Source organism: Amyelois transitella, chromosome 15 (assembly GCF_032362555.1).
Source record: "Amyelois transitella isolate CPQ chromosome 15, ilAmyTran1.1, whole genome shotgun sequence".
In the NCBI taxonomy this organism is placed as follows: Eukaryota; Metazoa; Arthropoda; class Insecta; order Lepidoptera; family Pyralidae; genus Amyelois; species Amyelois transitella.
In genome coordinates this window covers 6,200,826-6,214,810 of record NC_083518.1, presented here as the reverse complement: position 1 = coordinate 6,214,810, position 13,985 = coordinate 6,200,826, and the positions used below count along the sequence as shown (strand labels likewise).

At 33.2% G+C, this 13,985-nt stretch overlaps 1 protein-coding gene across 1 annotated transcript in view; it reads right to left on the bottom strand.

The window, feature by feature from the left end:
* Positions 1–951, bottom strand: part of LOC106138060 (activating transcription factor 3) — a 48,274-nt gene extending 47,323 nt beyond the window's left edge. Inside the window, exon 1 of the mRNA XM_060948043.1 lies at positions 451–951. The gene's annotated coding sequence lies outside the window, so the exon portion shown is untranslated. The remainder of the gene's footprint in view (positions 1–450) is intronic.
* Between the last annotated feature and the right edge of the window lie 13,034 nt (positions 952–13,985).

The window sequence follows — 13,985 nt, the reverse complement described above, 5'->3', positions numbered from 1 at the left end:
AAGATACATGAATCTCAGAGCGATATCAAGGCATCATATGCGTAGGTTCTCAAAGGATGTTATAGACAAAAACTAAATAGCCCTATTGTCTGAAATTGAGACAGAGCCAAGTTCTGGAACGTAATAAATTGCGCCCCAAATATTTATGGTGTGACAATATAGGTATCATAAACTATGAGAGTTATTACCGGCTACAGCTGCACAACAGATTTTCAGGAAACTAGTTTAGTTACAGTTAATAAGAAAACGAAAATGAAATTATACTGAAAGATGTGGAACATTATAGACGATTAGGAAAGAAAACACTGAAAGCATTCACGTGACAGAAAGCACTTAAGAGTAAAACATTCTGAAGTTAATAAGATGATCAATTAGCAGTGACATGTGAAGAGCGAAGACAGTTGCGGACCAACTTTGCGCAGTCGCAAGCCAAGGACAACCAAATTTTACCTTAGCATACGTTCGCTTCAGAAAAGCGCTTCTCCAAAAGGTCCTTGGTGATATTAGTGTGGTCGCCAGGCACGAGCGCCCACTGCGCGATCAGCCTGCACAACCGGAGTTTCACAGAGATCAAGATAAGCACCGCAAGGCAGACCGCGTCCGCAACACCCGGCACATCCACCAAACGCCGGCGGATCAAAACATAGCTCTCACAAGCCTTTTCGACACTACGACTCGATTTGCAAAATTTATTCATCGCATCCGCCAAAAACACCTATAATTTTTATGAGCCGCGCCGAATGTACGCTTAAAAACGGCCTGGCCCCCGAATGTTATCGTTATCCGGCACGAATTAGCACCAATAAACTGGAAGGAAAACACCATGGGACGTTAATGCAGCTCGACAGCCGCCGGAAAACTCGATTTCGCACGACAAACACGTGAATGCGAGCGCTGCCGGCCAGAGAGCCGCGCGGTAAACACTGCGCGCGCCTCGACAACACACGCACACACGCCCGCCGTACCGGCTTGCCGTCGACGCGGAACGCACACATGGAAACCCGGCGCGCGCATATTCTGACCGCTAAAAATAGAATATCGCGTTACCTTCCACCAATCATACATCATCGTCATCACGTGATACTGCTTTCCTATTCGCCAAGACTCCATTGATAGATTGCCGGCCAGAAGGCATTCAATTCGCGATTAACTGAAAGTTTTCGATAAAATACAATTGATATGAAATCTTGACAGATTGAATCTTTGATAAAAGTAGTAGGCATAATCAAATAATACGAATATCAGCAATATAGTGGGTCTCCGGATGAATAGATTAGCATCGCTGTAGATATAGTTAAAAAACGAGCAACGTAGTTAAACTTGGCGCGAATTTTAATCAAACGGTCGTTACATAGCAAGTGTTCAATTGAATAACTGGATACAACTTGATATAAGATAATGTTTTGATTTATGTGGATAAGATATAAATAGGTAACGAATAGGTCAAAAATATGTAAGTAGGTAGAAATAATAGTGTGTACCTAACTAAGTACAATTATAAGTTATAAGTATGTTGTCATACTCGTAAGTATTATTTTAATCTGAACACTCATGGCTAGTAAGGGATCTTAATAATTATAATTAATGCAAAATGTTTTGTTTTGTAAGAGTGGATATTTCTTTGGTGAACAGAGCAGTGAAGCGCCCTTGCGAAGTTCCGTGATCTGCGCGCCGGCGAACCGTAGCAACCGCACCAAAAAACGTGTTTTGCCGACTTAATGGATTAGGAGTATTAACATATTCAATTAAGTCTTAGTAAAAATACGATAGATAAACATATCTCTGATACGTCGTATTTCTAGTTACATTTTCAGCACTTCTAAGCACCGGGTTTGCTAGTTAGCATTTAAATGATAATATAATAATGAAATTATTCTGAAAAGTTTTCACAGTGAACCTACCTCATACTCAGATATACGCTGTATTACTTGATTCACATTAATTTTTCAAATCGCCAAAAAATATTCAACTACATAAGTATACTACACTTGATGGTATAAATTGAAGTGATAATTACTCTCAAATTTATTAACTTCACATACGAAATTACTGTTTTATATCGTATAGAATAAAAAATTAAGAGAAATGGTATTATTTTTAGCAAAGCAGTATTTTAGAAATAAATAAAAGACAATTAGCCAAAAGCTAACTTACAACGAGGTCCTTCTAGAAAGTTCGTTCTTGTCAAGACCCAAAAATTCTAAAATTGAGCCTGATAACATGTAGACTGAAAGGCATTTTCAATGCACTCTGGAAAATATACTTCAGTCATAACACAAAAGCTAGTTTTTAATCTCAAGTTAGTTTTTTAATCTCATTTTTTATTCTGTTTGAAATTTGAAAATTGATGTTAAATGTTCCTGTCATACTAAATCATTTCATTCAAACGCTATATTCTTGCTGTCGCAGATAATTTTATTGACCTAGATGCTCTGTATCTGAATTCCATCAAAAATTATCTATCCATATAAAATATTCATTAGTTTTGTAGGGCCCACTCCTACTATTAAATTAAACCAATTATCTGGTTTGGTTACATAACCAATGTTATAGATAGAAAGAAGGACGTAGGATTTAACTTCTATTTTTACACCTTTCATGCTCAAAAAACTTTTTTAAGTTAAAAACTTTTCCTTTTTATATTGCAGATGAAATACTTAGTGTATAATTGTAAAAAAGTGTAGTATTATACGTATATACATATAGTCACGTCTATCCCTTACGGGGTAGACAGAGCCAAACGTCTTAAAAATACTTATAGGCCACGCTCAGCTTTTTGGCTTGTATTATATATCAATATTTATATGATATGTCAATATTTGAGATTCAAATAATAGTGAAAGATAATTATTATAAATATCTGTAGGATATCGAATGGACTGTATTTAAAAAGGAGAGAAAGGAGAGTATATAACGTAGTTGCCGGGTCGGACAAATGCTCAATGAAATTTGAGTAAGACTCACCTTTCCACTGCACGCCAGATTTCCTAGTTCCTCACGGAGGCCTCCGGGTAATTGAAGATATATCACACGCACAACTCTGTCCAGAATCATTTAAAACAAATGGTTATTGAAAGTTTCAATGGTAACTGTGGGAAGCGTTCGAAGCACGAGTGTGCTAGCGCATCTTTTTCCGTACGTCGGCGAAAATTACGAAAGGCACTTCCGACCAAACATTTTCCCGACGGCGCCCTCAGCTTTCAAAAAAGGAAATGTACAACCACAGATGAAATACGAAACAATATCTATTTTTAAAATAATTAATGAATATTATTTTTCTTGGTTACGTGAATTTAGTACTATATTTAAATTACTGAGAAAAACAAACTTTTTAAGACAAATTGATTAACTAATCAACTTCGTATGGTCTTTTAAAATTATATTTTCATTTGTATTTATACTTCTTCCTCTGCTTCTTATCTTTACCTGGGGTTAGTACGGTATGTTTGTTTTTTACAATTGGTTCTGTCTGCCATTTATAGGTATTTTTCATTGTTTTTTTTAATAACATATTTTTTATAAGTGACTAAAGATCTTGTAGTGTGAGCTAAATAAATAAATATAAGCCTATTTGTAGATCGTAATTATACGAGTAATGCATTAAACAGTATCCGATAAAATGAGTCAGTCTTGTATTGTGATAACATTTGACTTTAATGCTAATATCATAAAAATATACAAGATATAAAGACTAAGTTACGAAAACATGGACGATAAGGTAAAAAATAGTATATACATACACGAGTATCTTGCAACATGTTATAGAAAATGCGCTTGAGTTGTTCTGAATTTTGAAATGATTTACAAATTTATGTATTTTCTTTGTATGTTTCTGCAACCAATTATTTATACAGTAACTGAAAATGACATTATATAGCTTTATAATCATCGATGTCCTTTTTTACAATTACAAAAAATAAAATTTATGCTCGCAATAATAAAAACAATATATGCACACTATGAAAGCAATAAAGAAACATTTACTATTACCAATCTTTTAGTCTATGGCGTTACTTAAAGACAATTTGAATTAAGAATAAATATTAGTTCTTATTAATATGATAAGGTACTTAACATACGTTGGTATCCTATTAGTACCTACTTTAAGATATGAATACCTTAATACATTACTGATAAATTCGATAAAGAACTTATGTCACTTACTTCGAAAAACAATCTAGAAGTTATCCAAATTCGGTCGGTTTAAAATAACTAATAACTTTTTGAGTTTGAGTTTAAAAAAACCAATATTATAATAACTCACTATACATGTGAGTTTATTTGTTTGTTGTTGTCTCGTCACGCATTAACAACTGAACTAATCTTCGTACATATAATTAGGAATCTGTAAAAGGATAAAGGTACTTTTCATCGTGGTAGAATCTATAGGACCCGTGGGATTTATGAATGTAGTATTTTTTGTAGTTGGTGCTAAATCCGCGCGTGTAGGTGGCGCTAAAATCACGCGGGCGAAGCTGCGGTTAAAAGCTAGTAAGTTATAAATATGAAAAATATTAATGCAGAAAAAAAATACGGTCGAATTGAGAAGCTCCCCTATTTTTAAGTCGATAAAAATAATTAATATTTATTAAAAATAATAAATTAATTAGAATTCTATAGGGCTTCTAAATTTCGTAGCGGTTGTGTTCTTTTATCTAGAAACGACTGTAGGATTTGATTCTCGGTGAGGTCATTATGGAATAGAGGTTTTCACTTTGGCCTGGGTGTTAAATGATTATTCTTTTTTTTTTAATAAAAAAACTTACATTTACGTCAAAACTACTAAACCAATATATGTATGTATATTGTATATAGTGTGGAGTACGGAGAAGGGCCTGAAAGTTAGTACAGTATAATATATGTATTTGAACAATTCGAACGGGACAACCTACCCTTTGATATCTTACTCGGCTGATGAACGTGCTACGACTGCCCGCTACGACCGTAGCGGTGTAGAGCCTTAATAATATTTTTACGTTCTGGATACGATTTCTGTAGGTAAATAAAGAAAATATGCTACGAAATATTTTCTACATACATACATATGGTCGCGTCTATATCCCTTGCGGGGTAGACAGAGCCAACAGTCTTGAAAAGGCTGAATGGCCACGTTCAGCTATTTTTTTTAATGATAGAATTGAGATTCAAAAAGTGACAGGTTGCTAACCCATCGCCTAAAAAAGAATCCCAAGTTTGTAAGCCTATCACATAGTCGCCTTTTACAACAGCTATGGGAAAGAGATGGAAATATTTTCTTCAGTGTTTTACCTTATAATAATAGACCCAAATCTTGTAAAGCCCTGGCAATAGTTTGGCAGATGTGGGAAACTGTCCGCTAGTGTATCCCAATGGCACATCAGGGGATAGATCTCCATAGCTGCATCCATCTCACAATCCTTCTGCGCATCTCGCATTTTAACCTTACCGATTCGACCACCGATGCTCCGTGTAACTGAACTTAGTGGTTTAGTTTAATTATTACTATACATATTATCACGTCTATATGTCTGCTCCAGAGAGATCCAGTAGTCTTGTAAAGATGGATTATTCTAGACTGCTATTGTCTGAAAGAACAATCTAAAGTTTATATACTTTTAAGAAAATAAGCAGTCGACATATGCTTTTCCAGCATGTAAGTTTTTAGTTGCCTACATGTTTATGCTTATTCCCTTAGTCGCTTATTACGACATCCATGGGAAATTGCTCTATTCTAAAATGCCGAGAACCACAATAATTAAAATTAATGACATATATTGTTTAATTAGTGAAAATAACTGCTTTATTAAAGTGTTATGATCAATAAATTTTACGATCATTTACGCTTCACAGGTTTGCTTATCATCCGTTTCGTTTTATTATATTATAGACTTTGCTCCAAAAGCAACGCTTTTATTTTATTTTTACATTAGCGACACATTCCGGCTTCGCAAAAGCAGTATTTATAGATATAAACCTTCCTCAGAAAACCATTTTTCCAACATTTCAAATAGAAACACAATCCGTAGGTACAGAGATTAGCACATATACACACACAGAGAGAGAGATAGGGGGACTTTATAATATGTAGCGACTTGTGATTATTTTACCAACGTTGCATTTTTGTTTTGTAAAGTCAATTTAAAAATATACACTGTAAATATACTTAGGTAGTTTTAAATTTTTTGCTGTAAAAAATACACAACCTTTTAAGCATGTGACCAACAGGTCTCGTCGGAAATGTCATGTTTATCATCAAGATAGCGTCTCTCATAATCATAATCCCTTCTTAGTAATTGGGTTGAGTTTGTCATACACGTAAATCACTGTTATCTCAAAATACCTCAGTAAGGAAATAATGACCTCCGAACATGTTACCCATTAGATATCCCAATAATATTATAAATACAAAAGTATTTAAGGACGGTGCATGTGTTTGTGTTTGTTACACTTTCACGCAAAACCTACTGAACGGTTTTTCATGAAACTTTGCAGTAATAAAGCTTAACCCTTGGAATAACATAATGCATAAGTAAAATTTACACATATTTAACACAGCCGAAGTCGCTAGCAATAGGTAGTAATATATTAGTTTATTGCCCAATTTATTTTAATCCAATATCAACGGTTGGCGAAAGTTGTTTCGAGTTTCTAAATTGTAACCTCATGGATAAACCCTATGGACATACCTAATTTACTTGAAATTTTCTTTTTTCATAGTTAAAAGAGTGGTGTGGTTCCCGACACTTTAGAATAGAACCACTCCATATCTTCCCATGGATGTCGTAAAAGACGACTGAAGGAAAGGCAAACAAACTTGGGATTTTTCATGAAGGCGATGGACTAGCAACCTGTCACAATATTTCAATTTCAATTCCATCATTAAGCCATACAACTGTACGTGGTTATCGACATATGAGGGTGGCCTTTTAGTCTTTTCAAGACTGTTGGCTCTGTCTACCCCGCAAGAAATATACACGTGACGTATGTATAAGTTTCTTACTAAAAATTACCTAAATTGTAGTACATTTCGTCCTGGAAAGAGATACTTGTAAGATCTCTAAAAATAACTACAGGCAAGCAAACGAAGTCAAAGGCGAAAAGAAGGTTAATAAAAACAAAACAATTTTTTTGAAGACTGAAATATACAAATATATTTTACATTGAATTTACTGCAGTTAATCTGATTATTATTAAACTGTACCGACGTATACCATCCTACGTCATAATCTTCTAAATATCCATCCTATTAAACAATAACTCATAGATAAACACTTTATCAAGAAGGGATTACATAAATTGATATATAATAAGTTTTACTTAACTCTATTTCATCGAAGGTAAACAGCAAATTAATGGTCTGTTAGTCTGTAGAGACACCGTGATTATAATAATCCTTGTGTTATAGAGTAAGAGATAATCGTGTTTTTGGTAACAAAAAATTGCGAGGCTGATTCGCTGTCACTGAGGTAAAAATTCAAACCGCATCTGTCAGCTATTTGACGAGTAAAGCTTATTTTAAGACAAGCTATTGTTTCCAAAAATGTATAATAACCTAAAAGGCTGATTCTTGTACTTTGTAAAAATGGGAACAATAGCTTGTTACCTTACCTTACATTGTACAAAATACAGGTGTATAGCACAATAGCCGGACTTAATACTAGAAAGTATTATCTACTAAGTACTTACCTTATAATGATACGTAACTAAAACCACAGACCGCGATTCAGCCATGCAACCAATTGTTACCAAAATTACTATAATCTCTCCGAACATTAGGAATGTGTTCTATACAGGGGTATTGTTATGTTGGCGGTGGGCGCGACACCACGATATCAAATATCTTGTTTAATTTGCTTATGTCAGGTCAGGAATTGTTTTACTATTTACCTTTGTATTACCCTCGCATTAATCTGAATTTATTGTTTTCTACGTGGAATGGCGTGATTGGTATCTGAAACGTATGTATTATTCATCGACTTTGCTTTAAATTCGTTAGTTATGAAATTAAGTTGGATACAAAATCATTCATAATTATTTTCTCTCTCGATGTATGTAAAGTTTACATTAAAAAAATAAAACATTTTCAAATATATGTTAATATTATTTAACAATTCAGGAAAAACTACTTTCTAAAGAATCCGTATTGTGATTTCTTAAAAATAAGAATATAATTTTGTATTACTATTAAATGTAACGTAAAGACGTACATGAGACAAATTACCCCTTTATCCGCCGAGTGGGAGCCGTGTAAGTAATTTTTTGTTGTCATGGCGTCTCTCGTAATTAAAGGACAAATAATAAGCGATCACTCACTGCAGCATTAGCTAAGCGATAATATATTAAGCATTCATGACAATAATTATTTCTAGGTAAACTCCTGCGTCTGTAAATAGACAATTTCAATATACTAGGAAAATAAATGATTACCTTGCCTATATTTGAATTTCTTATTACAGCATTTGAATTTTTAAACGCATGTGTGCTCATGAAGTCATTTGGTTTGTACGCTGATTTTGCTGATGTACCCGTAGACAACTAAGTATTTTTTCGCCGGCAGTGCAACATCGCCTTAAAATCTCGACGTTATGTCAGCGCCTAAAAGCGAGGCGAGGAGCCCCACACTTGCCATATTGACAGGACAAAGAGAACTCATACGTTACTATTTATCTACCGCATCGCGAGGCGTTGCGACAAAAGAATTATGTTGCTACACTTCCGTATTTGCTTTTTTTTTTGTATTGATAAAATAAACAACAACTTACCTTAATATACCCATTATACTCAATCATTCTTATTCTTAGTTTTTAATGTAAAAAATAATAATTTGAATTTGAATGTTTTAAATGAAAATAAAGAAGCACCATTTTTAATACTTTTGGTTCCGTTTTTGTTTTCATTTATAATAATATAGGTATAAATATTTAACTCTATGAAAGGGGTAATTATTGAAAATGTAAAACAATACAAGCAAGTACAATCTGGTGCAGTTATATACAAACATACTAATTATATAAACCTTTTCCATTTTGACGATTCAAGTAAAGTTATTATCTTACAAATCGTCGTGACTCAATAAAGTGTGGGTGAAGAATCAATATCTCACGTGAAATAAAAAGCGTGGGAACATGGATACAATTACTGAAGGGTCAAGTTCATTCCAAAACTAATTCATTGCTCAAGGCAGAAATATCATTAAGGACTGGATAATGATTGAGCTTTTTGTACAAGTACAATTATTTTATACCTATTTGATTTCCGGCAAAACAATAAATGTATTAATTATAAAATTTTATTTGATTATAATGATATAGACACCTGTATACATACGGATATATAACATTTTAAACCCATACCAGGTGGACAGAGCCATCAGTGTTGAAAAGATTCAAAGACCACGTTTAGCTGGAGATGATAGTCATCCATTCAAATTGAAGTTCATATAGTGACAGATTGCTAGCCCATCGCCTAAAGATGAATCCCAATGTTGAAGCTTATCTCTTTATTGATTTTAACAACCTGTACGAGGAGTAGCTGGCATGCACTATATAAATATGCCTAATCCCTTAATCGCCCTTTACGATGGATGGCTGATAAGCAACAACTTATGTAAATGTTAGTGTTCTATTGCTACGTAAATAAAGAAGCAGAAATGAGCTAAGGATTTTAGTATAATAGGCACTTCAGGTCAGATCCTAAAACAAAGTCTTAATAGTAGGTACGTAAACGTCGATGAACTACTAGTAAGAGTAGTATGTACTGAGCCAAAAATCTATCGTTAAAGTCTAATTGTAAGAAAACGTACCAAAAATACATTCCATTAAAATGAAGCCATGACATTTTACACAACCTTTAGTCACTAGATGTCTAATGTGTTTTCTATATCCGGTTTATTGAAAGAGAAAAAATATGAACATGTGGCGATGTGATACACCGTGGTATCAACATAATCACAAGATACTATAAAACAGGTTTTTACAGTTTTAAAATAGGTAGAGGTGCCTACGTTCATTTTCTGTAGTATTTTTATTTTTTTTTTTTGCTTTTTTTGGCCTTATTCTTTGGAAACATTAATAAAATTTAATACTTAGTTTTTTAACAACTTTCCCTCATATTTAAGTAAGCAGCTAAGATATTTTTTTTTAACAATTCTTCAGTTTTCATAATTACCAAAAATATTTATATCCGGACTATTACAGTGTAGGTATATCATTTAAGATTAACTGAGTTGGTACTTCGTTATCATTATCATACACCTACCTCACTAGTTTCTTTAAATGTTTATTCAAATATTTAGAACTACACACTACACTTATCAAACACTAAATTAAACCTTAAAAATATCAGTTTTATGCAGACTTATAAAAACCATTTAAAAAAAGTGTAATGTAATTATTGACAATTTGATGATTAGTTTCTTAAACTTAAACAATACTGAAAACGAAAAGTACCCAACACAGAATCGATCCACACAACTCTAACATAACGCACGTGTCACACATCCACGGAATACCTCAACGCAACAATTCCCATAGTTCACATGTCACCTCAAATTGATGTTCTTTGTTCCAAGTTGTAAATCTGCCGGCGACAGAGGGTGTTGCTTCTCTATCGTTAATAACCAGTGTCTGTCTGTGTCACATGCAACTGATAATGTGGGGACATTTGGCCTAAAATATTAATAGTTTGTCGGAGCCGGTGAGCGTAACAAATGATTTCTGTAATGAGTTTTCGGGAAATATGCCGCCATAATTCTTTCTTGGCATGATGGATCGTAATTTTTTAGTTTTACTCACTCACGTTTTGTCTTGTTTTGTCAGCTGTGTTATATCAAGCAACTGCTTTCTTGAATTGATTGTCATTACTTATTTAAAAAAAGAAAAGATTTGTCAAGATATATCTTGACTATCTTGTCACTATAGTGACAAGAATAAAAAGTGGAATGTTTAGATGGTTTGGTCTTGTAAAGAGGATAGATGAACGCATATTGACTTAACAAATGTTATAACATATGTTAATGAGGGAAATTGGAGGAGAAGACCTAGAATGTACCTTGATGAAATCGGAAAGGTCCTGCTGGCCCAAGTTCTGAACTGACTCTGAAATATTTAAATATGTACTTATGTATGGATACAATAAAACCACAGATTGATCGGAAATGTTATTAGCTTTATACCTATGGAAGATAATTTCAACTCAGCAGTTTCTCTATAAATTAACGTCATCATCAAAATAATTGACAACCAAAAATTCTGATTCCAATCAAAGTTAATTGTTTCTGAACCTTCTATGATTTGTCATGGCTTTGAGATCTCTATGAAATAATCCATTAGAGCAATCTAAGGACACCGCCGCATTGTTGCAATGTGTCAATATAATCAATAACTCAATATGTGCCGTCAATATTTTGACACAGACAAACAGGTTGTGTGAGAAAATATAACCAACAATAGCCAATATTAGCCAATGAAGCTTATTCTACAGGCATCAATCAATGTATTTTTGATTATAGAATAAATAATTTTTATGGTTAGTTGATTTCATTTGACTGGCATGGCTTGGCTACGTTGTCTAAAAAGTAAGAATAAGGTGTTGACATGAGATCTTTATGAGTTCAATGTTAAGCGTATACAAAAAGGGGATTAGGTAATAATACCTACTTAGTAATATTTTAATCACAGGAACAAAATTAAGTTATCAGTATACAATACAAAATAATTTCTAATTTAACAGCATTAAAATGGATAACGTTTGCCACTTAAATTCTGTTTAACACATCCTTGGAAACATATTTATTGAGAGTATAATTCTTAAAGTCTCATTTAAAGTAAATATTTTTTTTAATTAATCTCATAGTAAGTTTTTAGTAAGTTAAGTAATAAGTTAACCCCTAACTGCCCCTTACAAATTATTTTCGTGATGGAGATATACCAAAATCTAATCAGAATGTAATCTTTATAATTTTAATTACATTGGTTATGCAAATCACATAGCAATTTAGATGTTATCCGCGTAAACATAATCGGCATAAACGCTAATCAAATGAGACAAGATGATATATGGTCGTTTTACCAAACAAATCGGTGTGTTACTGAAACCTTCACAGTTCGAAGGCGTTAATTCTTTATCCAATCTCCAAGGTTTCTTCGTCTGATTAATACGAAGAGTTTGCAGTGGGATTATTTATTGTAAACACGTAATTATCGCCTCGATGAGCTTCGGTTGTGTACGTAACACAACCTCTGAGTATACGTTAGGTAAAATGCGTAAGTAGGTACATTATTTGAATATTTTCGAGCGTAACAATTCGATGGTGACAACTAGCAATCATTCGGATAGGAACGAAGTTATCAATAAGTAATATCTGGAATATATAATAAAAAATCTTATATAGAAGAATGATTGATTGACAAATCAACGAACAGCCCTAACCCCTAGTGCTAGCCCTTTAGCATTTTAACATTTAGGTACCTAGTGGTGTACTAAGAGAGGATTTCCCGAAATTCCCGCGGGGAAAGGTAATTGTCGTGATTTTTTGTTTAATGCGGACGGAGTCGTGGCCGTCCTTAGTTTATCACACGCACAGCTCAAACTATAGGACCGATCGAGCTATATTTGACATGCAGATATTTGCTATGATGGAAAATCCGCTAAGAGAGGATTTTTGGTTTAAGGCAGACGAAACCGTGGGCGCTCTCTAGTTAATTATGACTAGGTACTGTAGGTAAAGGGCCCGGATGAGATTTTCATTGGCACGATCTTATTAACTTAGTAATACTTTTTATCTTATATGAGTACAAAAGAGTTTCAGTTTTACTTTAATAAAAAAGACCTGTAGGTAGGTACGTACTTTATTGTATATGTGCTTACATATGTTATTGATAGTATCGTATTTACTTAGACCACCATAACTTACGCTATATATAGATTTAGATAAGGATTCAATTACTATCGATTAAAATAATTACCTATATATTAAGTATAAGCTAAGTGGCAATATTCTAAGATTCCGTTTAAACTATGAATTATTTATTACTTACAAGTACCTACTAATAAAATTGTTTAAATATTGTCCTATTACAATGTATTCAAAAACCAAGCATTGGTGAAGTATTGTAGGAAGGCAATCTAAACTCATATTATAAAGCTGAAGAGTTCGTTTGTTTGAACGCGCTAATCTCAGGAACTACTGGTTCGAATTGAAAAATTATATTTGCATTGAATAGACCATTTATCGCGGAAGGCTTTAGGCTATAACATCATGCTGCAACTACAAGGAGCAAAAAAAAAGGGAATACCTATGTTAAAAAAAAACGGGGAAAATTATTCATCCTTGAGGGCTTCAATGATGCCCAAAATAACTATTCCACGCGGACGAAGTCGCGGGCACAGCTAGTTATGAAATATTATCCTTGTTAGTGAAATGTTCCATATTCTTTCCATACTCACTTTTTAAAATTAAATTATAAACAAGCGAAGTTCTTGTAACATTACTGCCATCGAATGTATTATACTTAGAAGGAAACTTTGAAGACAAAAATCGTTCTACTATGTATGTATGTAAAAACTGGTCACTTTTACTTTCAAGCTTTACCTTGCAAATAGATTTTTGAATTTAAATCCTTGACATTTGTTGAGAATGAAATGAAAAGACGAGATATAAGTGACTGTACTTATTCATACACATGAAATTAAATAATATTTTAAAACATATTAAAGTAATCCAATAAGCCGTTTACGAATTACGACATGCACGCATATGATCGGGTTTTAAAATTAAATATGACTTAGAAGATCAGAATTCACAATGGATTTTTTGTTAAGCCGTTACGTTGTTGTTAAATTAAGTTTTGTTAGTTTTATTTATTTATTCAACTCGTATACATTTAACTTATGGATAAAAATAATTCCCTTAGCTTATTCATTATATTATTAGTAACAAATTTCTATCTGTTTCAAACATGTAATCGATTCTTTTCCGTGAATCTTCTCCCTCCTAGCGTTAGTCC